The sequence below is a fragment of the Python bivittatus genome, unplaced genomic scaffold, assembly GCF_059951505.1.
Source record: "Python bivittatus isolate LINGU-HERP-01145 unplaced genomic scaffold, Pbiv_v1 ctg000690_np1212, whole genome shotgun sequence".
Taxonomy (NCBI): Eukaryota; Metazoa; Chordata; class Lepidosauria; order Squamata; family Pythonidae; genus Python; species Python bivittatus.
The window spans coordinates 19,070,744-19,097,897 of record NW_028277096.1 but is presented as its reverse complement, the minus strand read 5'-3'; positions in this window follow the sequence as shown (position 1 = coordinate 19,097,897).

Sequence of the window (27,154 nt, the reverse complement as noted above, 5' to 3'; positions counted from 1 at the left end):
ATTGTCAAAATTGTGATGGTTTTCCACCATTTTAAGCCAGGAAACACACACACACACACACACACACACACACACAAACTGCAAATAAGTCCTAAATTAGGCTTCATTTAGTTTCGAAAACAAAGACTTTCCTTCTACGAACAACGACGACGACATATTAAATAGAACTGGAAAATCATAGCCCCCCTGGGAGAAGCCAATGGGGAGTTCGTGTTTGTTGGAATTTTAATGCCCTTTAAAAAGGGTTTCTATTTTGCTCTCTCTTTCAAAAGGAGCAAAAAATTCTGATGGTAATGCCGTGTGGACGTGGTTTACCTTACTTCACTTTATCTTGCCATTTTTCCTCCTTTTTTCTTTTTTTCTTCTGTTTACAATGATCTCCCAGCAACACAATGTGGCCTAGTAATCATTGTAAATAGATGGGGGGTGGGGGGAAGAAACCAGAATGACGACAATGAGATTTTTATCCCACCCTTTTATGTATATTTATATATAATTAGGGTGATGATGGGTGGTCTTGTGATACTAACAAGAACATAGGCTGTTTTGAAGTTAAAAAGTTACTGCAAAGTCTGGTGACCTCCCACAAATTAGAAAAGGAATTTAGACACATGTGCCTGCACGCGCACACACACACACAAACAGGTCTGTTGTTGTTTAGGTTCACCCCTCTGCTGTGCACAGAATTGTTACGGACAATGTTCAGACACATTTCTGTTTAACTGACCTTACTCCACGGTGTTGGGTAGATGGTTCAGTCCTGCCCAGCAGGATTGTTGGAGAGGGACATAGAAGAACTCAACGTTGTCATTCAACATTGTAGTTTAATATAAATCAGTTTTATTGAAGAGGTGAGTAATGCTCCTCGTAGCAGAGGTGGCCTGGGCTTAGAAAATGGTGGATTCTTCAACCATCAGAACTTTGAACTGAAATTGTATTTATTGAGAACTTTACAAAAAAAGTAAGACAAATCTAAAAAAGAAAAAGAAAAGAAAGGGAAGTTGTACGCTGCCCAGAGTCGCCTGTGATGAGATGGGTGGCTATATAAATTGATTTAATGAAGGGAGGGAGGGAGGGAGGGAGGGCAGGCAGGCAGGCAGGCAGGAAGGAAGGAAGGAAGGAAGGAAGGAAGGAAGGAAGGAAGGAAGGAAGGAAAAGAGCAAGAAAAGAAAAAAGAAAGGAAAGAAAGAAAGAAAGAAAGAAAGAAAGAAAGAAAGAAAGAAAGAAAGAAAGAAAGAAAGAAACTAAAGTTATGAAATATAATGACTTCCGAACTTTTCTTCAACAGATAATTACAATCTTATAATCCCTCCTCCCTGTTGGATTTTATATAAATCCCTTCAGCCCCAAACATCAGAACTTTGGTGGTGCATCCACAGACTCAAATACTCCCCAGTGCTAATCAACTTAGCTCCTTCTCTGGAATTCATCCAGCTGTAGCCTATATTTAGTTCATAGAATCCTAGGGTTGGAAGGGATCTGGGAGGCCATCTAGTCCAACCCCCCGCCCAGGGCAAGAATCTTCCTCCCATCCTAGACAGGTGGCTGTCCAACCTTTGTCTCAAAACCTCCAGTGATGGAGCACCCCTGAGTCCAGGAAGCATGGCTTCATAGCTCTCACAGGCACAAAACTCCTCCATATATCAGGTTTGGATCTCCCCCATAAAGCTTTCACCCGTTGGTCCTCACCCTGTCCTCAGGCACTATGGAGAATAAATCCAAACCCTCTTCCCTGCTACAGCCCTTCAAATATTTCTATGCTACAGTTTTATCCTGAATTTTCTTCAGGAACCTAAGGTAGCTGGTAACATCATTTGTAAATTTCAGCAAATTCTTACACTTAAAAACCACAGGCTGCTCTCTTTAAGGATCTTCGCATCCCTGTTATTTCTTTCTTGGCAGCCTCTGACCTTTCCATTCATTCTGGTTGGGTCCCCCCCCCCGCCATCTTTCCTGCAGACCCCTTTTCTTCACCTTTCCTTTCCTTGCAACTTTTATGATCTACTCTATTTGACCTGCCCATTCTTCAGCCCCTGATCCTCCATTCACACTCTAAACTGCTTACACCACGTTTTAGTTGTAATAGAAATAATCAGTGCATGTATAATCCATAAATATAGATGTTATGGTAATCTTGATCAATGAACAACTGTGACTAAAAGAATTAGAGTAAGCCAATCACTATACATGCAGTCAGAGGTATATATGGATTCTTCCCTTGTTCAGCTTTTCGGTAACTTAACCCTCTTTTTTTGGACATTGCTGTCCTATTTGCTGTCACCTAAAAATGTTCAAAGTAGCTTGGACCATCCAAAGGGTGCCCATTCTGTGTTCAATTCCTGGTGTTGTCACACGGGGCAGAAAATCCTGTGTTTGAAATTTTGGAGACCTCTGAAATCTGTGAACTTACAAAGTGTTGGAGAGACCAGGCTGCTTATTATTGTATTGTATTGTACTACATTACATTACATGATTGATTTATCCATTTGTAGACTGCTTCAGTAAGGTGAAGGCGTATACAAAATATTATCCTGCTTATATTTGTATCCTAGCCGTGACATGTCAGGAAGGTATTTGGCTGGCTTCAACAGGACTTGTTCCCTATTTAGTATTCCCAGGATTACAAAGTTTGTAGATTCATCCATTGCAGTGCCCTTCATCCATTTTTTTAAAGCTCCTCCTCATTATCAGACATGTCCCCTTTGCAGCCTTTTGGATTCGAAAGCAAAAGGGGGCTTTGGAGCACAAGGGGGCAGGTGGGGGCACATCTGTAGTTCTTTACAGCCGGCGGGGCTTTCCCCAAGCTGTTTGTGCTGTAGATACAGATGTGTGCCCAGGAATCCCAGGAAAAGTCACAGCTGGTTGAGGAGTTGCAGGCTGGAGTTCCACGTGCACCAAATCATCTCTCTGCCTTTGAATCAGACCTGCTGTCCAGCCCTGTCAGGCAGCATCTTGCTGTTTTAAGACATTGAAAAAATTTTCAGCAAAGAAAAGGAATAGAATCCCACGGGTAATGATTTCCCTCCTGCACAGATAGATGGCTCTGGGGGCTTCCTTTTTTTCCCCCCTCCCACGGCAAACGTAGCAAATGGTAAAAACAAGAAAATAGTAAAGTACCATCTCGGGCTGCTTCCCCCTTGGGACTGATGGAGGCTTCAGAGCATCACTCAGCCATTGCTGAAGTGATTCAGAGCCTGTTATTTTGGCTCAGCAGTGGTTGGATGACTCCCAAACAGCAGCATTGAACAGGGTGGAGGGTGGGGGTCAAAAAATAAGCCTCCTGGAGGGTGGGGAATATGAAAGAATTTTTTTTTTTTAAGGGCACAATTTTCTTAAAAGTCCATCTGGAGTTTTATGGAAGAGGGTAGTATTTAAATACTGTAAGTCAGTGTTGTCCAAACTTGGCCCCTTTAAGATGAGTGGACTTCATGGCTGGCTGGGGAATTCTGGGAGTTGAAGTCCACTCATCTTAAAGGGGCCAAGTTTGGACAACACTGCTGTAAGTGAATAAATAAACACATAAACTCTACAATGGAGCGTTTTTTGAAAATGCAGATCAATGCAGTTTATGAATGGACACCTAGGAACCTAATACAGGTTGAGACTTCTCGGGTTCCCCCATGCATTTTTGTAGGCTGGGCTGCTGTATTTGGTTGAACTGGAAAATGAACTACATAAAGAGGTTCCAAACTGGGATTCTGTGGTCCAAAAACAATGCAGTACTTTTATACATGTACACGGTGTGGGTCTTAGAGAAATTGTAGCTTCCCCCCCCCCCCCAATCCTTGGAACACGAAAACAATTTGATGAAAAAGTATGAAATGTCGGTCTGAAGCGCCCAAAAGAAGGAGCAAAGAAAGTAGGGAAAGAATGCAAGTTGTTTTAATTTTTCGAGGGAGGGTGTATTAAAGCATAGGAATGAAGCTGATATTGAAAGTGAGTAAATTTTAATGAAATGGTGCAAAAATGACATCATTTACTCAGAAATCATTAATTTGTCAGCATTAATATTTCAGCTACAACACTGCCTGTCATTTTCTGCCAGCCGTGACTGATAAATCTATAAAAGTGTGCTGCTAATTTACTGAATATTTATGTGCTATGTCATTTGCAGGAGAGGTTTTGAAATTTATTTCACTCAGCATTCAGCCAAAGAACATTTCCCTGCAGAACCTCAAAATGAACAAGAGATGGGGTGGTGGGTGCAATTTCAAGAAATTGCTCTGTAGAAATCAAAGAATAGGCGGAGGAGGAGGAGGAGGAAGAATCAGGAGACTCAGCAACTTTTGCTCAGGTTGTGACAGGAACCTGATCTTGTTGCTTATACACGCAGATAACATGGAGTTCAAAAACCTTGCCTTGTATCCAGATCTTTGCAAAGGCCCGCCCTTGTACCCATGGATAGGATCAGCCCAACTATCCTAGTGGAGATACAGGAGAAGATGGTTCCTCTTCCATCCCACATTCTGATGCCAATCAAACTGGGAGTTGGTTCTTACTTCAACAGTCGTGTGGAACCTCTACGGTTGCCCCGCCACAAAGAACCCAGCACCTGAGATAGCCATTTCACAGCCAGACCTCACAAAGTTACCAGGAATGGTAGGAAACAGAATCTGGGCGAAGGAGCTAGCCTAACTTCTTTCCAGGCAATCTGGTCACAAGAGGATGGCTAAACCTCCAAAGTCCTTCTATGCTTCTTTCTTCAGTCCCCTCTACCTCTTGGAAAATTATGAGAAGCCTGCCTTCAACCCATCCAAGGTACCCAGCAGAGAAGGAAGTTGTAATGGTATGCGGGAATGACCTTGTGAGACAGGAGGAAGAGCCACAGACAGGACAACCGGCATGTAAAAGGTATCTCAGCCCACAGAAGGAAAAGGGATGTGGGAAGCATCTCAGAAGGGACCCTCCCTAGTTTTCTGGAGAGCAAAAGGAAAGGGGGGAAGAAATACTTTCAGCCTTGCAAGATTCTGTTAAGGTAACCTTATATTAAAGTTAGTTAGTATTCATAGTTGTATTTCTTGTCTGGAGTATCTAGAAGGGCTAACAGAAATGAAATCACCCTTTGCTAGCATCTCATGAACCTTGTTGGTTCCTTCACCCCCAAAACAGTGACCAGCATTCTCAGGTCTTGAGCACAACCTATTTTAATATACTGATAAATCTCTGAGACACCAAAGCTCATAAAAACAACACCCTACCCACCATTTTGCTGAAAAGGAGCCATTCATTGCTACATACAATATCCATATCTTGCTTTTTTATGATTCCGACATAAAGAGGCTAACTCTCTGGATTAAAAGGCCATCACAAAACCAACCTCCCAAAGATACAAGCCACAAAATAATATCACAGTTGAGTTTACAGGCATGAGTTGTAAACCTACCTATAGGTACCTGGGTGTAAACTCTGTTTAACCCAGTAGCAAAAGGGAAGAGAAATTCTGGTCTTCCCGGTGTTGCTGAACTACATTTCCCAGAAGCTATTGGTGAGAAGTATTTTGTTCTATAGCTGTGTTTCTCAACCTTGGCAGCTTTAAGATGTGTGGACTTCAACTCCCAGAATTCCCCAGCCAGCCATGCTGGCTGGGGAATTCTGGGAGTTGAAATCCACACATCTTAAAGCTGCCAAGGTTGAGAAACACTGTTCTATAACATCTGAAGGATCACAGATTCCTGATCCCCATAGTAGTGCTTGCTTCTGATTTATAAGTTCAGCGTAAGCTCTAACTGCAGATCTTCAGCCAGCTGAAATGCACCCTTTAGCTCTGAAAGGGTAATACAACCAGTTTTGCAAAGCTGGCTTATTGTTTCAGTTGCTACAGAGAGGTAGGAATGTCACCAAAGGACAGGAGGTCAGTATTCCACCTCTGCCTTAGTCATTGTCTCACTTTCTAATGCCCTCTGTGCCAACTAGTTATCAATAATTATGAAACTGGAAGGATTTGGGTCACCTCCTTCAACTGCTAGAACAAGGTAGGTCTATCAGTGATCCTACCACTCCATCAAAAAAACATCATCCTAATCCGGTAAGGACTAATTCATAAGGGAGGTAAAACCATGATCCACCCCACTTTTAAAAAAAATCATTTTCAGTAAAGCCCCCCCCCCCCCATTTTAATGCTGCTGAAGATGCTCCTCTAGCCACATCTCTCCATTTTCCCACTGTATTTCCTAAGACTTTTCTGTCTTGGAAAAATCCCATGTTTCATTAATAGGCAATGGATATTCTCTACTTTCCAAAATACCTTTTCCAAAATACCTCCCAGCCAATCGGGGAACACATCTGAAATGCAAGGAGGTCACCAGGTGATCTAACCAATCCGTTTTCAACAAGTAGTGAGCCAAAAACTCTTGGAACTGTTTGATATTCCCAGGCGATTTTTTTCCTCCTGATATTGGAAAATGCCAGACTGCTATCTATATATTACAGCAGAGACTTCTATTTTTCTTTTCTCATGGCATGTGAGATGGGGGAGTGGAAGGGGGGGGGGGGAGAAAAAGAGATGTATGCATGATTCATACGGCAAAGTGGGGCTGCGTTTGCTCAAAAATATCTTAATATTTATGAGGCTCTTGCACACTCTTACACGACCCCTGACTCTTAAGGCAAAATCAAATATCATTTAATTATTTCCCTAAAAGATGCTGTTGGATTTTAATATGGGCGTGATGAATATTTAATATTCAGAGCACGGTTTACATAATTCCAATAGAATGTCGGCCAGCCCAGCTGATCTTCTTACAAAGATCATCATTGGATTCAACAAGGGGGGAATGGCTTGCCATTTTCTTAATATCGTGGAATAATTCCGTTAAAGAGAGCTAGTTAAGGTGCTGGACCAGGAGCAGGAAGACCCAGATTCGAGTCCATCCTTATCCACAGAGGCACTGGGTGATTCTGGGCCAAGCATGCTCTCCCAGCCCAACCTACCTCACAGGGTTGTTGTTGTGGGAAAACCTGAAGGAGAGAGTGTTTCATAGACCACCTTAAGCTCCTGAAGGAAAGGTTGGATATATGTCTAGCAAATAAAAATAACATGCATTTTGTTCAGAACTGCCTCTTGACATGATATAGGAATATGGTTATTCTGCACCCCCCCCCCTTTCCTTTAAGTTCTTCTCACTTTTTAAAAAACCTGCCTATTAAATGAGAAGACATTCATAAATATTGCTTATCCATTTAATCTCACATGTTTCATCAATGTGCTAAAGCAGTGTTTCTCAACCTTGGCCACTTGCAGATGTGTGGACTTCAACTCCCAGAATTCCCCAGCCAGCCATGCTGGCTGGGGAATTCTGGGAGTTGAAGTCCACACATCTTCAAGTGGCCAAAGTTGAGAAACATTGTGCTAAAGTAACATCCAGCTATATTCACCAATACCTAATTATGATGTTTGAGAGATGTCACCTCACTCAGAAAATGATTTTTTTTCCATCTCCTTCTTCCTCATCCCTTCCAAAATATTTTTATACTATTTCCACTGTTGCAATTTTATAATTTTTTTTTTTTTTTAAATGAACACCGGACCCAAGGAGCAGAGCAGTATCGTGTGGATTAAAATAATAAATAGAATGAGACCCAAAACACCTGCCAACATGCCTCAGCAAGGCTCAAAATATTTTCTTAAGGAAAATTTGCACATGAGGCACCTGCCTTATCTTTTCTGGTGAGACCTTCCCCGGTATTGCCACTTTACCTCAGAGCCTCCTTTGTGCCCTGCTTTATTGTAGGATCATAGGTTGAGTTCACACAACACACCAGATTCAGCTAAACAGGGCTGAGTAGTTGCTAATAGTGCATATTGTAGGAACCCAACTATTTTCCAGGCAGGTTCTGTGTATGAGACCATTATATTAAACCATCCTGTGGTTTGTTTCTTGGCCATGGTGTGGTGGTGAACCCATTTGTTTTCTGTTGACTAGGTTTAAGGTTAAGAATGTTGCGTGAACTCAGCTGTATAGAAAACTTGGAGGACTTCAAGTCCAACCCTCTCCTCATTTCAGAAATGTTCTTTTCAATTCCATCAGCCTGGGCAGCTTCTGCTGAAAAGCCTCCATTGAAAGAAATCCCACCAACTCCAGAAGCAGATAGGTTCCCACATCTCTTCCAGCTGAGTTCCATCCATCTCTTGACATTCAGCTGAAGTCTGTTTCCTTCAAATGTCTACCTAGTCTTGCCCTCTGAAGCAATGGAGAAGAAAGGTGACTCCTCATTTATCACAGTCTGCTCTGTAAATTCTGAAAAGTTGCTTACAAAGGCTGCAGTATCAATAGGTTTCCCTGGTTATTGAACATCCTCCATGTAGTTATGGTGCTTCCATGAAAGATATTAAGTAAAGCTTCCATGTGGTCTTGTGGCTCCACATAAAAAAGCCACTGTACCATTTGCATCAAGTGAGTCTATCTTGGTTACTGCTAGTAAGCCTACAGTGCTTTGGTAACTTTCAAGCTGTTTGTAGAAACAAATGCCTCTGACTGTAGAAAGATTGATACCTACTGTTTAGGAATTAACCTTCTTTTGAACTACGTTCGTATTTTCATTGACACAATTGTTCTCAAACTGTGCCCCAGATCTTTCTCTTCATCTCCTGTTCATCAACAGAAATATCTTTAATGGTAGATAAGTTTGGTAGATTAATGGTAGGTAAGAGAAGGAGTTGCTTACCACCACAAAACATTTACTGAAATATTTAGGAAAGAGTTGAGGGTATATATTCTCCTGTATGAACTGAATCTGAAATTAGGTGGATATGGTGGGTGAAGGAGAACCAGGATAGTATAGTGTTTAAGGCATTAGATTAGACTCAGGGAAATCCAGATTTGAGTTCTACAGCTATGGAATTTGGCTGGGTGATATTGGCCCAGTCACTCTTTTAGCTTCTTGCAGGATTGTTGAGGTAAGGAAACTTGGAGAAGGAAATGCTGTAGACTCCAAGCTGAGCACCTGGAGGAAAGGCTGGTTCCAAATCTAATAAATAAATAAATGTGATTCCTCCAGATATGTTTGGATAACATCTCCCAGAATTTCCTAGAAGTTGTCATTCAGAGGGTTTAGAAGGCTCCAGGTGGGAGAATATTAGTGTAAGAACATCACAACTGCCCTGGTGGCCTATCTTGATCCAGAATTTTGTTCTTCACAGTAGAACAAAACAGTTCTTTACCTTCCAAAGGTAACAAAGTCTTAAAGATTAGCAGACCTTAGTAGACCTGTCCTCTATGAACAGTATCAGAATAGTAAAATCTAAGCAATCTAGTTAGTTCCCTTCAGGATGATCAGACACAGTGAAGCACCTCTGAGTTTCTTCTGCAATATACATGGCTTCCAGTTGAAATTTAGCAAAGGCAGATCCTTAAATGGAGAAATTATGAAAACAACAGCACTAGAATCCGTAAAGTTCTTGTCCATTCTGAAACTATTATGTTACTCCTGTCACTCAGATTTATCCAGTTTGATTATGTTCCTGCTTTCTTGAGAGAGAGAGAGCCAGAGAGAGATAAACTAACATCAATCCGCTGGAGAGAAATCCCAGGCCTTTCTATTTAAATGGGTTAATCGTTAGTTAGCAAAATTATCTCTTGGAATGTTAATTGGTCCAGTCAAGAGGAACATTCATTATGGTTTATTTGATCAATCTTAGTTTCATCCTCCTCCTGTTCCCTTGCTTTGGCTGTCATATGGACAGAAGAATGAATTTGAATATTTCAAGGAGCTGAACGTTTTATGAAGATGGTGAGCTTTGCAGAAAGAGTCTTTTTTTCTCCAGAAAAATGCTCCAGCTGCAAAAATCAACCAAATCTTGGGGGGGGGGCGGGAAATATACATTGGGACTGCATTTGCACAACATGCTTACCTACTTCCCCAATTTACCAGTGTCCTGGGTCCCCACATTACACTGAACCATGCACTAATCAAGCAGGTGGGTCTGCACAAACCACTTAGCCACAATAGAAGGGACCAAGATGAACACTATCAAGCTTAAGATGCTCCATGAATGGAGCCGATACATTTTCACCAAACTTGGTAGTGAATTAGGCCACTATGCATGTATGTGCATGCATTTACACACAAATAATATTTGTTGTTGGGAAATGTTAGGATATTGTTTTCCATGCTATTGTTCTATGCTTTCCACCGAGGATCTATCAGCATTTCATGATCATGACTTCTTGGATCCCTCCCCACAAAGGTTTTTGTCCTCTCTTGGCTGCTAATCTTCCCCTCTTCTGCTGTTCTGTCTGTAGCATTCACTTCTGACCATCAGAACTAGTTACAGATATAATCTCATACCTTTGCTAATGTCCAGCGTCCAATCAGGTTCTTCACACATTCCAGAAGTATCATCTAGATGAGTGTTTCTCAACCTCAACAATGTTAAGATGGGTGGACTTCAGCTTCCAGAATTCTGGGAGCTGAAGTCCACCCATCCTAAAGCATGCTGGCTGGGGAATTCTGGGAGTTGAAGTCCACCCATCCTAAAGCATGCTGGCTGGGGAATTCTGGGAGTTGAAGTCCACACATCTTAAAGTTGCTGAGGTTGAGAAACACTAATGTAGAACAAGATGCAGCAGTGGGGGGGGGGAGGCATACTGTGTTTACAGCACTCGGAGCCTCCAGGAAAATGAGGAGGAATTTGGAAGGTCTCCATGGGCCACACCTAGGGTGTTGGGGAGAGGCACATAAGTTCCTGGAGTTTTATGTTGCACACCTGGGCTTTCAAGGGGAGGTAGAATGTAGAATTGGGGACCTCAACACCCCTCATCCATGAAGTGACTCTACAGTACACCGATACATATAATAGCACACAACAGCACCACCAGAACCGCCCCCCCGGCCCATTGATGAAGCCCTTGGTGCAAGTCCTTGTGTAACTAAGTCATTGTAGCAAAACACAAGCGCATCTCCATCTTATAAATGGAATCTCTTTCCTCACCCAAGTCTATATCTTTGCTCATTAATATTTCCTAGTTTTGCTGGAGATATTGTGATTTACAGAAGCCATATAAATGCCCAGCGTTAGGCATTTTATGGGCCTGTTTTCTTTGTTTATTATAATTTGGCTTTTAGTTATTACCACTCTACAAGAGTCTTCCTTGCTCCCTTTCAGCCTGCCCTTGTTATGTCACCCACATGACACCTACAGATTTATACCATTTAATTCTTTCCTGGGGTTTCCTGTAATTTTGATCTAGCAAGAGGCATGTTCAAACTCTTTGGTACGTGCGGAAGCTGAGAGAAATGACGATGCAGCTTTCCCACCAGGTTGGAACGAAGCCTAGCATTCAAGAATTTCAAAAGCATTCAGCCAACTGATGTATGCATCCTGGGGTGAGAAATTGCAAAAAGAAAAAGAAAAGGAAAGGAAAACGGATGTCTCTGTGCTTTCTGCACACGATGTACATCAGGTGAAGCTTCCATTGCAACTTCAACTCTCACCATCTTGCTGTTTTTGACTATCCCCTGTGAATATCCCTAGCTCTCTGAACAGGAATGGAGGTTTCAGCCTTCTTCATATTCACCAGTAGAATCCCACCAATTCACAAATCGTTCCTTGTCTACAGAGGTTGCTCATAAATTCTGCCGTTACCCCCTGTTCTAAATCACTGAACTGAACTCTAAGACAGAACGTTTGAATTTCCCTTTTTCAAATGGAGGCGGACAAGTGTCCATGACTCAGACGTTGGATGGTCTTTCTATTGAGAAGAACCCCCATCTCATGTACTTGAGAAATCACATGATCAGTTCTGAGAGTTTTGCTGGGTGCCCACTTGCCACTCTGTGTCCACTATACAGTCAATTCTTGTTATTTGCAGTACTTCCATAAAGTCACCACAAGCACTGAATTAGCAAATACTTAAACCTCAGCTGGGAAAATGCCTGTTGGGAGACTCAAATTTTTTGCAAACGCATCGCAAGTATTGATCAGGGGATTACAAATAAATTTTAGCAAGTCAGTGAATTTGCAAATGCGGAACCTGCAAATCATGAGGATGGCCTGCATTGGGTACTTAAACTGTCCTGTGCTAATAAAGTCCAACTGACTCAGTGAATTCTGCCAGGCCAGAAAAACAAATATTTTCTTCTTCAGAAGACTTGCTCACATTGGTAGCAACCATTGGAAAACCTTCTCCAGCATTTCAAAACACAAACTTGCCAACCATAATTTTCTTAGCTGCCGAGGCTGAGTTCAAAATTTGTCCAAGTGAAGGAAGAAGAAAAAGTAAGTAGGGAGTGTGTTGGGGGGACACAGCCCCCGCCTATTAAATACTTGCCCCTTTTGTCTGATTTAAGTTACAGTTTGGTGGCAATTCTCGAGAGCTTCTGGAAGCCTCATGCAAAGCTTCTAAGGAGGGGAGCAGGCGATCCTGGAGAATGAAGCTGTGCATTCTTGATTTAATTCTATTTTTTAAAACTGTTAATAATGATAATAATGTTATTATTTAGTAAATTTGCACGCCACCCAACTCCCAATGACTCTGGGTGGCATACAAATTTAATAAATAATAATCTGGCCATTAGAAAGATACCTGAATACCTTGAATACCATCAGTGACTTAGCAGGGCATAGAAATCTACACTCTTCTGCATTTCACATGGATGGGCCTTATTTTGTCTGTTGTTGTTGCTGTTTTGGCAAATGCTTCTCTGCCCAAACCCCTTCCATCTTTCCTTTTTTTAAACACACACACACACACACGTTTCATCACCCAGCAGCACGAGGAGGATTCCTGAGATTAATGCAACCTTTGTAAAGAAAAACACTAATGTTTAAAGTCCTTTGTTTGTTTGTAGGTTGGCTGGTTTAGTGAATTCTTTTATTAATTTGTCAAAGATCATGCTGTTCCTCTCCCCTCCATTTTTTTTTTTTAAACGACAGTATCATTATATCCCTGGGATTCTGTACAGAAATATTTTCAGTTCAGGCCAAGCGATCTACTTCACATCCCCACCCACTACATTAGCCTCTGAATATTCTCATTATGCCATTACTAATTAGAAAGTCTCTCAATTTGGCAGCTGCACGGGAGAAGAAGAGGGAGCGGGGGGGGGGGGGGGAGAAGACAGCGTTAAGCATATGGTGTAATATCCTATTAATGAACATTCTAAATTCAAAAAGCAGGTCAGCTGTTACATTCCATCCTCCCGTCTCTCAGGCAGGGGGAGAAAGCGGAGAAGGGACCTCCACTGTATAGCTTTGGCTGGAAAGTCCTCCCCCTTCAGGATGCAGAAGGCCCAGCCCAAAACGCCATGGGTAACTTTTTCTATATGCTTAAAATTTAAAAAAAAAAAAAGAAAAGTTGGAATGGATGAAAAGGTTGCACATAGATCTTGACTTACAGGTTAAAAAGATGATCTGCATTCGCTGCCCCAGCTCAATTTCCAGATTACCAGCTAAGCCCGGAAAGGATTTTTCTGAGGCGTTGCTGCTTGGGGTCTAGCAGATGTTCCTCCTCCTGCCCCCCTGAAAGGTTTGGAAATTGCAAAACGTTATGAAGAAGCTCCCTCGTAAAGGACAAAAATTCTCCCCGAATCACGTCGCCTGAGCTCTTGAACCAAAGAGCCTGGGTGGGGTTGAAGGAGTGGAACGAGAACGTCAGGTCTTGGCAAGAGTCAAGATTAAAGCCATTGTGGATCCAAGGCACAAGAGAGCACATCGTCAGTTCAACAGAGGGGGTTAGAAACTCAGAATCAATAAGCCCAAATCCAACTCCAAGCAGAAGATTAAGGAGCATCGCACATCAGGTGCAAGTTGTTCAAGCTGGGAAACCGAGTGCGCTCTTAGGAATCATCTGGTAGAAGGTTCAAGCAGGCTGGTCTTGCCCCTTAAATGGTGGCTTCAACGCACCAAGGTAATCTTCCAGGCTCTCACTGGTAGAAGAACTTGGCTGACGAGAATTAATCTCTACAAGGATCTAAAGCAGAGTTGCTCAACCTTGGCAGCTTGGAGATGTGTGGACTTCAACTCCCAGAATTCCCCAGCCAGCCATGCTGGCTGGGGAATTCTGGGAGCTGAAGTCCACACATCTCCAAGCTGCCAAAGTTAAGAAACTTTGATCTAAAGAGTGGCAAATCAAGGAATGGCTTCTGTTACTATGAATCATATTCTAATTGTTTGTGATCAGGAGAAAGTAGAAGAGCAGACCTTACAGAACAGTGGCAGAAATAACTGTGATGGTTGCCCTGAGGTAGGTCCCAATTAGAGAAGTAAGGAGATGTTAGCAAAAGCTCTTGGAACAAGCAAAAATGACACACACACCCCTCAAAATCTCTAATTTAGATCTCATTCTGAATTCTGTTCTTCACAAAGTTGAGGTGGATGGGAAGGAGAAATGTGGAATTTTTAGACAAAGAGGTCTCAACACTCTAACCCACAAAGCTTGAGCACACCTGGAACAAAAAACAGTGATACATCATCTGCTTAATATTTTCCTCCATTTTCCTCCAGAAAGTTTGGATCCGTCCACCATTTTTCTTACAATGAAAACTCTACGTTTATGTTATCCCACTTATGGAAGACAGACACAGAAGACTCAGAGAAGTGTGCTGAGACATACATTTGGATGGGAAGTCTCTTAGCCCATCTAATACCCCAAAATATGAACATCCCAGAACACTATGCTCCCAGATCTGGGCTACAGACTGAATACAAGATAGGTCCAGCAGAACAAGAAGACTGTTCTTCTGCCCTCACCTCCTACTGCAAGTCATCTATCAGATGGACCATGGTTTCTGTAGTCTTAAAGCTGCTTTTGAATGCAGAACAAACTGAATTTCAGTGTTCATTTTCCTTCCAAACTACATGAAGAACCTGCACCCTCTCTAACCCTTGTCCAAGAAGTAAAGATTAGAAATTGAACTGTAATTGTTGAAATTCAAAGAATCTGCACTTATTTTGAGTATAGATAACCTAGAACAGTGTTTCTCAACTTCAGTAACTTTAAGATGTGTGGGCTTCAACTCCCAGAATTCCCCAGCCAGCATTGGTTGAGAAACACTGACCTAGAATCTTAGGTTCAAATAAACTTTCAACCATGGAAGTTAATTAGATAATGATTTGGAGCTCCTCAATGTCTCAGCCCAATCTATACCACAGGGTTGCTGTTAGGGGGAAAAATATGGAGGGAATACTACGTATGCTAATTTAAGGTGCTACAGCAGTGTTTCTCAACCTTGGGAACTTTAAGATGTGTGGACTTCAGCACCCAGAATTCCCCAGCCAGGCTGGCTGGGCAATTCTGGGTGTTGAAGTCCACACATCTTAAAGTTCCCAAGGTTGAGAATCCCTGTGTTAGAGGAATGGTGGGATAGAAAGTTAACAAACCAAGTTCATAGTTTTGTTACTTTTAGAACAGTAGAGATGAAGTAATTCCTGAAATAACTCAAGGTGTTATTCATTACTTTCAGCCCCCCAGTTTTCAAACTTCTTTAGAAACTTTTAAGAAATTTTGAGGGATGAGGCCAAGAAATTGAGTGATGGGCCCCATAATTCCAAACAACTTCCTACATCTCCAGATGGATTTTTTTTTTTGTTAGAAAGGTATCCTTACAAATTGACCAGATGGTTTTCTAGCCATACAACCCTCTTCTGAAATCTGTTACGATGATTATATCCAACTGAGTGGAAATACAAGCAGCGTGTCTGTAAAATTCACTGCAAAGTGGTTTCCATCAGCTTTTGAAATCTGCTTTGCAAGCTTCCTTCCAAGTCATGGTTTTTACCATCTCAAACAGGGTGCAAAACATGTGTTTGTTTGTTTATCTATCAGTAGTGCTGCTCAGGTTGCCGCAAATGAGGATCTGGTCCTGGGATATCTTCAGGACCACCTTCTTCCAGTGGCCTTTGCCCATCCGATACATTCTAAGAGGCTGGGCTCCCTACAGGTCCCCACCCTAAGGATACATCATCCCCATCCACCAAACTGGTTCTTCATGGTGCAGAATGAAGGATCACTGGGTGTCCTACTGTCTATGTCTATTTTGCTGCCCATATGTGCATGGGATGGCTAAAGCTGGGACAACTACAAGCCACTCCCCTTGGGACTGTCCATGCTAATCACCCGCAAGATTGCTTCAAATGGCTCTAGAAAATTTGGTGCCCTGAGAGAGAGAGAGAGGATGGATGGATGGATGGATGGATGGATGGATGGATGGATGGATGGATAGATAGATAGATAGATAGATAGATAGATAGATAGATAGATAGATAGATGATAGATGATAGATGGGATAGATAGATAGATAGATAGATAGATAGATAGATAGATAGATAGATAGATAGTAGAGATGAGAGGGATAGGATGGACAGACAGAGATAGATGGTAGAGATAGAGAGATGATAGATAGATGATAGATAGGTAGAGAGAGATGAAAGAGAGATAATAGATGTTAGAGAAAGATAATAGGTAGGTAGGTAGATAATGTAAATGCTTACCAGTTGTTCAGGTCTCTCTCTCTCTGCCTCCCCTTGCCTGCCTTTTATCCTGTTTTGCCAGGTAGCTGTTTTTCATGTTTAAGAAATAACCATCAAGCTCTATTTTTGCTAGTTGGACTGAACGGCTCGCTTGCTTGCTCTGATCTGGATGTCAGGATTGATGGGGAGGGTGCTGAGTACTAACTCAACTGGAAATTGCCCAGAGTTGTTTTCCAAGAAAGGGGACGCTATCTACGGTGACCTTAGGGATAGGCCTTCTCCGCTGCAGTCCTCTTCTCTGAAGTAGCCCCCCCCCCATTCTGCCCCCAGAGATCAGACTGTCCCTTACACTTTCTTAAGATCTGCTTTTTCAGGAAGCCTTTGGGGCCCAAAAGATGGGTAAGGCCATGTTTGTTTATCATGGGATTTACTGGCAATTGGGGGAGGGGGATTAATTATTGCTGTGATTGTTTGAGCAGATGGCCATGCCTGTTTGACCATATGTGCCCCCAGAAGTGAAGCAAGGTCAGGCATGTTTAACACTCGGATGGGAGACCACCAGGAAATACCAAGACGGTGGGCTACCTTAAGAAATGGGTGGAAGCTTTATAGAGGGAGATCCCAACTTCCGCCTTTCAAGGAGGAATTTCCTGACTGTGAGAGCTATTAGGCAATGGAACAGCCTCCCCCCTGAAGTCATGGGGGCTTCATCACCGGACGTTTTCAAGAATCACTTCTCTGTTGCTGCCAGGAAAATTCTCAGGCCTGTCCACAAAGTCAACAGGAGTCAAGCTTGATTTGAGCAAGACTTGATTACCCACTTTATCAGGACTTTAAAAGATAACAACGTCCCTTTGATTTGAGCCCAGAAAAGAATTGGTAGAGATTGAACCATAATCCCACTTGAGTCAAGCACTGAATTTCTCCCAACCTTTTGCTCCCAGTTCTCATTCAATTTACCAAAAGAGAATTTGCTTTTGAAATTCCTCCCAAGAAGAAGATCATTTGGGAGAAATTTGCCTGCAGGGACCAAGGACATATTCCTGCGGTGATCTTAATGATGAGGAAGGACATTGACATGTGCATGCGCACACAGACACACACACTCAGACACACACACACGGTCCCTGGTCACTTCATGACAACGTAAGGGCAGAATATCTCAATCCTCCTGTTACAAGGTCACTACAATTCTCTTTTCCTTTGAAAGGCATTTTGAAATCAAATCCTCTTTCATCAAACCAAGTAAGACTAGATAGGGGAAAAGTGCAGGTGAACCCTTCTGCACAGCCCTGAATAAATGGCACCCCGTTCCCCTGTTTTGCACAACCAAATGTCACAGAGGACAAATAAATCTCTGCTTTGGGTTGTTTTTGTGCATCAGTTACAATATCTAGCATAAGATTTCCTCTGGCTTTCAGGGCAGTTTTTCCCAATCAGGGTCCTCCAGAGGCCACACCCAGAATCCACTCCTGCATCCTGCATCCTGGGCATTGTAGTCCCAACCAATCTGAACAGCCCCAGAGAAAGTTGCTGTACAGAGGACCTTCCCTTTTTGAGACTCCAGCACAGGAAGAGCTGAAACCTCTGAACTATAACATTTGCAGCTCATACAGAGCAATATAATTTTTAAACCAGGCACCCACAACAACCTCTTTATGAAAAGGCAAAAGGGCAGGTTGCAGAAAACCATGACTGTCCCTGGCACAAAGAGACAATGAGAGCATGGAGAGAGCTAGGGGAAAAACGAGAGCAAGCAACACAGTCCGGAAAGTTTGCATCCGAAGTTTTCTGTCACCTGAGATTGACTTTGTCAGAGGATTGGCTCAAACCCATCTCTTGCTGGGAATCAAAATACAAGTTCCTTGGAATAAATTATGTCTTTCACAAAGTACTAATAGAAATCACTACAGGAGCAGTGCCTAAACTGTGAGTGAGGGGACCGATAAGTGGAATCCAACAGGATTTCTAATACTTGATAGGGAGAGGGAAGAAATAATTTTAGCAACCTGAGATTTTTACTTAGATGGGTCTTGCATGTTGATTCCACTGAAATAGTTTCAATTCTCTGTATTTCTCTTTCTCTTTCTTTCTCTTTCTTTCTCTTCCCTTTCCATCTCCTTCCCTTTCCTTTCTCCTTCCCTTCTTTTTTTCTTTCCCTTCCCCTACCATGAGGCAGAGAATTCCACAACCTCTTCAACATTTGACGTGAAAAGGGATGTTGTTTTTCTGTCATGGATCACTCTGACCCCAGTTTACAAAGTGCTGAATCTTCATATGCTGAAAAATAAGCACAGAACATAGGCTTTGCTTTTTATGCATGTTGGTTAGTTTAACATGACCAAACTTTGTATTCAATTTGACTTGGATAAAGAATGTTTGTGGGAATGTCAGAAGTGTGCTTGTCGAAGACAGAAGCGTATGCGTAGTTTTGAAGAGAGATGATGCCATATCGTTAGCTGAATTGCTTCTTCTAGTCCATGTACTTCAATTCCCATCATCAATTCATGACCATCTGGAAGATGCCAAGATTGAGAAAGAAGAGGGTTAGACTTCATCTTTCCCAGCAGTGGTTAAAATAAAAGCTGGTGGAAGAATATGAGTGACATTGTTGGGCCGGACCTGGAAAACAAGAACTTTATAACTAACCCTTTCTATGAGAACTAATTCAGAACCCACCTGTAAAACAGGAAGCCAGGTGAGCTGTCTTCAAAAGCGACACTTTCATGGAAGCTGAGATTAATCAATGGCTTCTAGTCAAGTATGGTTATATTACCACCACTATGAGAGTTAATATGTTGGGGATCACAAAAAGAAGAACTGTGTATTTCGGTCATGTTCGTGCTCTTCCCAAGGGCATCAGGTGACAGCCGATAGGTGCAGAATGCTAGGCTAGATAGATCTAATCCAGTAGAAATTCCCTCTGTTCTTATGCAATGAGGTTTCTTTATGACATAGTCAGGTGGTAAGGCAGAAATTCTCAGGGTCTAACCCCCATCCCCCAAATCTCTGGGTTGGGCTGGGAACAATTCCAGTCCTAAGCTTTGAGGGAGTTCCTGTTAATACAGTATAGACCAGTGTTTCTCAATCTTGTCAACTTTAAGATGTGTGGACTTCAGCTCTCAGAATTTCCTAGCCATACTGGTATAGACATTATGGAACTAGATGAACCAAAGATCTAACTTAGTATAAGGTGGTTCCAATGAGCTTGTAAGAAGATCCAGAAGTCAGGACCAGATGGGAATTCAGGACTCAAGGATAAATCTAACAAAAGGTCATTGGTTAGTGGCCAAGTGTACCAAACAGTTGGTCCCAGCTATGGGCTACAACTGTCTCTTCAGTATATCTGTTAGTGGGTGGTGTACAGTCTTTAACTGGGAGTAACTGCTTGTTGAAAGAAGCAAAAAGGGCTGAAGATAATGTATAAAGAATGTTTGTGGTGATGTTTAAGGTATATTGGCTGACGGCATGAACATACATGTACTTTCAAATACGGATGATGTCATGTTATTGACCCAATTATTTTCAGCAACTGCAAAATAGATTGTATGATGCAACATGGATCTGAAAAATTAATGGATCAACCCAGGCAGTATGTTTGATGGGGAAAATGGAGTGAACGATTGCAAGTTATCAAAAATGACAAGAAATTAGAGCAAGTAGATGAATTTGTGTACCTTGATAATGATGCTTGCTCAAGATGGGGAAATAGATGGAGAAATTCTAAGATGTGCAAAAGTAGTGGGCGGTATGGGGTCTATGTCAAGGAATGAATGTCTATTGAAAGAGTTGAAAATGGCTGTGTTCCTGCCTACGTTGTATGAATTGGGTACATCAGGAGAAACATGAGAGCAAGTTGAACGCAGTGAGAATATGCGCTAAAGTGTGTTGTAAAACAAAGAGCGATTGGGTCAAGAATGTATAGGTGCCAAAATGATGGGGGACTGAATACAGAAGCGAGTGACCTGTACCATATTAAGAGAATGAATGAGGATTGAATCACAAAATGAATATATGAAGAAACAATTGATGGGTTCAGAGGAACAGAAAGACCAAGAAAGGCAGGGCTGGAGGGAGATTATGTGCTTGTCAAAAAGGCAGATGTGAGAAGCTTAAAGAATAAAAGGCAACGTATAGCATAGAGACATGTTAGAACCAAGGATGGCTTGCAAGAATAGAAAGCTATGGAGAAAGAAAGGGGATGGTATTGGTTGAAAGTCATTATAACTGCTTCCTTTTCTTACTTCTTATCCCAGGCCTTTAATTTCTTTGCCTTATTGTTTCTAACTCCTTCTCTGCACTCTGCATAACGTTACTCACCCCAAAGGGAGCACTGTAGTGTAATGATGTTTGTATCTACATCAACAGCAAAGGAGGTCTGTCTTTCACTGATGCAGAAAAAACCATAGTGCTTGGACACTGAATCATGTGTGGTCTCTGGGCCAATGATCTTTTCTGTTTTTACTATGTTGATTAAAATGAACTTCAAAGCCCTGCCGGGAACTGCTTATGTCCTTCTCAGAAACCCAGAAAAGAAGGAGAGAACTGATAAACTGGGTTAATTGCCAAGTGCGGTCTGGGACTTTTGACCCAAAGGAATTATGCTGGGAGATGAAGCAAAGTTGCTGGTAAGTTTGGTTTGTGTCACCAAAAGTAGAAATTGAAACTGTCTAGAGAATTCATCCCTGAAGAACAGCAGATGACCTTGGACCACTGACACTCCTCCTTGCTTTTTCTCCCTCTTGTGAGGTTTCAGGCACAGGTGTGTAACTTGAGGTCTTGGGGTCCATGAAAGGTTCTACGGTCTCCATGAAAGCCTTGCTTTGACTCCTAAAGCCCGCTCCAGATATTAGCTCCGAACTGTAATGTGAAGGGAGAGAGAAATGAAATACACATGGAGGAGGAATCATATAATTTTATTTAGATGGCTTTATTTAATTTTAAAGACAATCACTTTGTTTTGAGCTGCATCCAATTGAGTTATTCTCCTGGCCCCACCCACTTTTTTAAAGTAGAGCCTTCAGCAAGCCATCCACAGACCAACTAGGTAGCCCATCCCTGAGCTCAGGGGAAAGAAAGCAAAATACAAATATCATCCCTCTAGATCTGTGTGAAAATGACCTCCTTGAGCTTGTCAGCCCTGGGAAAATAGAGGGGGTGAACCATTTTAAGTGAATGTAACCAGAAGGATGAAGAATTCTCCAACAAATTTGGGGGATAGGGTGGTTGCTTCTCCCTTAGCAGTAGCAGCAGCATCAAGGGTGCCTGCAGGGGGTCAAAAAAGTGAAGATGGTACCCACAAACCTTCGATCAAAGTACTCTCCTTTTTTTACATCCTTTTGTTACTGTTTCAGGAGGAAATTTTCAAATTTTCTGCAGTGAAGGAACAGGAAACTAACAGTACAAAGGGAATTGAGAAGCCAAGTTTGGAGGATTTGTTTCAATGGGCCAGCCAAGCTCCCACTGACAGCTTGACCAATAACCTCTTCAGCTTACAAGCATTCTTGATGAGCTGCTAAACCTCAGTGCTCCAGTGCCTTACAGCAGTAGCTATCATTACAACTGTGAGCTAGATGAAGAGATTTCCTCCTATTTAACTATCCAGAACTTCCTACTCAAACATATTGACTGACATAGGGTTGAGCCAGAGGACCATATAACTCTGGACCCTACTAATGTAAATGAAGCCGAGTATGATGGTCCACCAGAGAACAGTTCCCCCCCCCCACCTTTTTTGGCCCTGGTATCTACCAGGAACTATTAAAATAGAAGAAAAGGGAGGATGTTGTTATTTAGATTTATATATTGCCTTTCCTCCAGGAGCTTAAGAAGATTCTCCAGCTCTTCTCCAAACTCCTATCAGTATGTGGGTGACCTTACTATGGGATGACCTGCACCTGTACATCCTACTCATCTAAAAAGACTCCAAGCCCACCCTTTCTACTAACACCTTCTAACATAAACAATACCCTTTATCATACCCATATATTGAATTCCTTCACACCATGGAAAAGGCACCAACTTAGTTTTTCTGATGTGTCTCCTTCCCTTCCAACGTCATCAGGTAGGTTCAGTTTGCTTGCTCTGCCTAATATGCACTTCAGCATCATATATGTAAGGAGAACATCAGTTGTCCCCCACACCTTTTATACCCATATCTTTAACTTGGTGTGACCTTCCAACTGAGCCCTCTCAATTTCTACTCTGCTCTCATGTATGCTACATATTGGTTGTTCAGGCCTGAGCTGGCATTACTTATTTTAAGGATTCTAGAATTTTCTAGAACGATGAGAGAGAACTATGCACGTTCATTGTCACTCACTCTGGGGAAAAACAACATGATAGCAAACTGGATAGTTAGGAAAACAAAGGGTAGACTGGGGTCCAAGTAGAGAATGATGAGAAGGAAAATGGTAAGAGGGTTGAAGCACTGTTTTTATTTATCTAGAGGGGTTGCCTAAAATCTCTGTGGTCATTGAAATACTTTGCTGATGGCTTCTTTGTTTTTTCAGTGACTCTTATCTATATTTCTTGGATTTCTTGGGAGCTGAAGCTTGACCAGAGTTTCCTGGATGGTGATAAGAATAGTTGGGCTTTCACCAGATGCTAACCTTCTCTTGATTCAAAGATGGCAGCCCCTGGGTCACCTTCTCCAGGTTCAGAAGCTAGGCAGGGTTGGCCTGGTTAGTACATAGCTGGGAGTTGTAGGATAGTTGTAGAGCAGACTAGAAAGTCTGACAACTTCTGTACTATGGTCAAGAAAACTGCACAGTTGGGTCCAGGAAGTCTCCACAAGTCAGACTCAACTGTGGTGTTTTCCATTGATCTGAATTTTTTGTAAGGCGCCTAGTGTCACTAAGCTGAGATGGGCAGCTATATAATTGGTTTCAGTCGATCTATCAAAGAAAAACTCCAAGGAGACTTTATGTTTGACCCTCTTGGGGTAGATCTTAAATGTCATATTTGTGTTGGTTCAAAGACTCAAGTCTTTTCGTTACACCGGTCTTGGCCTAACCATTGGTTATGCTCAGCTCCGGCTTCTGCTGGTTACCCTGAGCTGCATGATTCCAGAAGTCACCTTCAGTGCCTCTCCCTTCAGGGTATGCTACGAAGCATCACATGAAGTAACCGTATGACCAAGAAGGAATGGCTTCATGGCTCAGGAAACCTGGAAGAAGCAGGGGTGGGGGGTGGGGGTGGTCAGGAAGGCCTTTCAACCATCAGGACCCGTTTCTCCTCTTCCTTCGCCTCTGATTATCTTAAGGAACATGTCCGTGCCTCCTGATGGTCCTTTTCCGAAGGGTGGGATCTAGAATTGTCCCTTTTGTTAGCAGAAACGCGTGCCTATTTGTGGGTGTACATTATGAATGGTATGTTCCTATCCTCAGGCATTTTACATTGAAATTCTGTACACTGCAACCCTATTACACGTTCGCTAACTATAAACCATTTGATTTATATTCATTAACTAGTTCCAGACATCACCAGTGGCATAACTTTAGCACCGGACACGCCACGGTCGACGGGAGAACCGAAATTCCAGTTAATTAAGGGACTGTAATTGTTGTCCAGTACAAGTATCTTCAGGGCATGGGGTTTGGCAAATAATTTTTCATCAACCCCTCCCTCTCTTCCTCCTTCCCCACTTCTGCTGGCTTGTGAGCCTGCAACTTTATCCAAGTCATAAATTGTGAAAAACTCTATTTTCCAGAAACATGGCTTGTAGGTGGTGCAAACGAAGAAATCCTGATTGTGTGTGGTTGGCAAGGCGGGCATTCATACTGGCTGGCAATAGGCCATTCAAATCCCAGGGGTATGGGGAGGGAGGGGAGTTTGCCGAAATAGAGACTTCGCTCTGCTCCAAAAATGTGGCTTTAATGATAAGGATGGGGACTTTGGGCATGGACCTCAAATCATTGGATGGGGTCTGCTTCTCACCGAGATGGACACAGTAGTCATTCTGGCATGCTCGGGATGACCCGGTCAGTAGCTTTTGCAAATAACCATCCCATCCAGAAATTCAGTGAACCATTTAGGTCTTTCTTTTTAAAAGTTTCCAAAGAGGTTAATCATCCTTTTGCAGTAGCAAAAGAAAGCGGGGGGTGGGGTGGGGGGTAGAAGGGTTTCGTGGCACTTTAAAGGCTAACCAATTTCATTTTATTATCACATCAGGTTTTGTGAGTTCCAATTCAGTTCCTTAGATGTATGAATATCTCCAACCTCCAAAATTATTCTGTCTCTTTATCCCTGACCTCTCTCTCCCCCTTGTTCCACCTTTTCCCTCTTCCTTCCAATAGCTGAACATACATAAAAGGTTCCTCTCTCAGGAGCAGAATCCATGAAATCTGATATCGGATGATAAACTAAAATGGGTTAGTCTTACAGAAGCCACAAGACTTCCAAAATGCTGTGCCAAAATGCTAGCATGACAGTCAGGGGTGTGCAACCTTTTGGGGAGGGGGGTTGTTTTAAGAAAGGTTTGAGCCGCGCACCTACTGTACTCAAGCTGGTCTTTTGTGAAGTGGTGCAATGCTCTCCTTCCCCGCCTTCTTCCCGCTGCAAGAATGAGGGCTGCCTGACTTTGCTCAACCCTCCCCCCCTTGCTGTTCTCTGGGGGTTTGCAATAATACCAAAAGAACGTTCTGAATTTGCCCAACACCCTCCTTGGAAAGGGAGAAACCCATCTTTTGAATGGGTTTATAAAAACCGATCAGCCGTTTTTTCAAATTCGGGTATTTAAAACAAATCTGGAAAAACTCCCATTTGTAAGACACAAACAGGAGGGCTGTCGTTAGGGCTCATTGCTAAGATGAGACCATCGCCCAGACATGGTCTCTCACCTGCCACATCTGTACTGCAGGGCTTGGATGTGTTGGAATTCTGACTTGTAATTCCGCACATCTGGAGAAGGGCCTTAGCCACCCACATTGTGTGGATCAGCCTTTGAAAATGTGCTACAGCAGTGTTTGTCAACCTTGGCAACTTTAAGATGGGTGGACTTCAACTCCCAGAATTCCCTAGCCAGCCTGCTTTAAGATGGGTGGACTTCAACTCCCAGAATTCCCTAGCCAGCCGGATTTAAGATGTATGGACTTCAGCTGCCAGAATCCCCCAGGCAGCCTGCTGGCTCGGGAATTCTGGGAGTTGAAGTCCACCCATCTTAAAGTTGCCAAGTTTGAAAAACACTACTAGAGCTTGATGCATGAACAAGACCAGCTTCTCCTTCCCCTGCTTTTTTTTTTTTTTTTAGTTAAAAGATGCACATCACTGGATTTTCCCCGCACTGACATACAGTAGCTACCAGCTACGGTCAGTGACAGGTGGCATCCAAAAGTTTTAGGAGTCCTAGTTTTCAAACATTTGACCATTTAGCTGTCCTTTGCTGAAACCCCAGGTTCTTCTCTGCAAAGCAGACAGGGCATATGAGAAGCACACAGGCCTTGCTCGTCACTAAAGGGTGATGGTCTCAGCAGGTCGCGGTACACACGTGAAACTCAGCTGGGTCAGGCCTAGTTACTACTTGGGTGGGAATCCCAGAGCTCAAGGCTAAACTGGGAGGCTGACACAACATCACAGAAAAACACAGTGGCAAACCACATCTGCCTTTTTGCAATTCTTCTTCTTCTTTGATCCAGTTTGGTGTAGTGGTTAAGGCATCAGGCTAGAAACCAGGAGACCGTGAGTTCTAGTCCCGCCTAGGCACCAAGCCAGCTGGGTGATCTTGGGCCAGTCACTCCCTCTTAGCCCTAGGAAGGAGGCAATGGCAAACCACTTCCGAAATCTTGCCAAGAAAACTGCAGGGACTGACAACCAGGCAGTTGCTAGGAGTCAACAGTGACTCAAAGGCACCCCCCCAATATTATTTTTATTTATTTATCTATTAAATTTATATGCCACCCAACTTTCAGCGACTCTGGGCAGTTTACCAATTAAAAAAAAACACATTTAAAAACAAAAATACAAAAACAGCACAAAGGAACAGAGATGCCAGAGAAAACAAACCCAGATGGGAACCAGGGACAGGAAGAAAAGGGGCGTCCATTGTCCCCACCAAAGGCCTGAAAACAACAGGGATATATTCATGATATATTCATGAAGTCAGCAGAAATCAAGCTCAGCAAATACATTTGCTCCATTTGAATAAATGGAGATTGCAGCATGCCAGAACCTTTCTGTTTCAGATCTCTTTGCAGTGATGGCATCTGCTGTCTTCCAGAAAGTATCTAAAGATAGTTCCAAGAAACAAGCCATCTAAAAAATCAAATGCTTTCTCCTATATCCCAATGAAGTGAGTTACTTCCATCTCATTGGTGGTCCTCCAGGATCCTAAAACCATGTTGGCTGGGAGTAGTGAAGATAAAGTCCCATCATATTTGGAAGTTTCCAGTACGGAAGAGGCAAAATTTAAAATACTGTATAACGGAGGCAGTGCAGTTTTAATTCTGGAGCATATTCCAGGAAGAGGCCTTTGATGTTCCTACAACTAAAACCTCTCTGAGTTTGGTGGTTTGCTCGCAGATGTTTCATTCCCCAACTAGGTTACATCATCAGTGCTCGCTAGTTGGGGAATGAAACGTCTGCAAGCAAACCACCAAACTCAGGGAGCACCAAGGACTCCGCAGTTCAACCCTGAGCTACAGATAATCCCTTCTATTGGAACCTCTTTTATTATTTGATTGATATACCACCCTTTTGTTCAGGAGCTCAAAGCACCAAACAACCTTCTTCCTATTGTTCCCCACCACC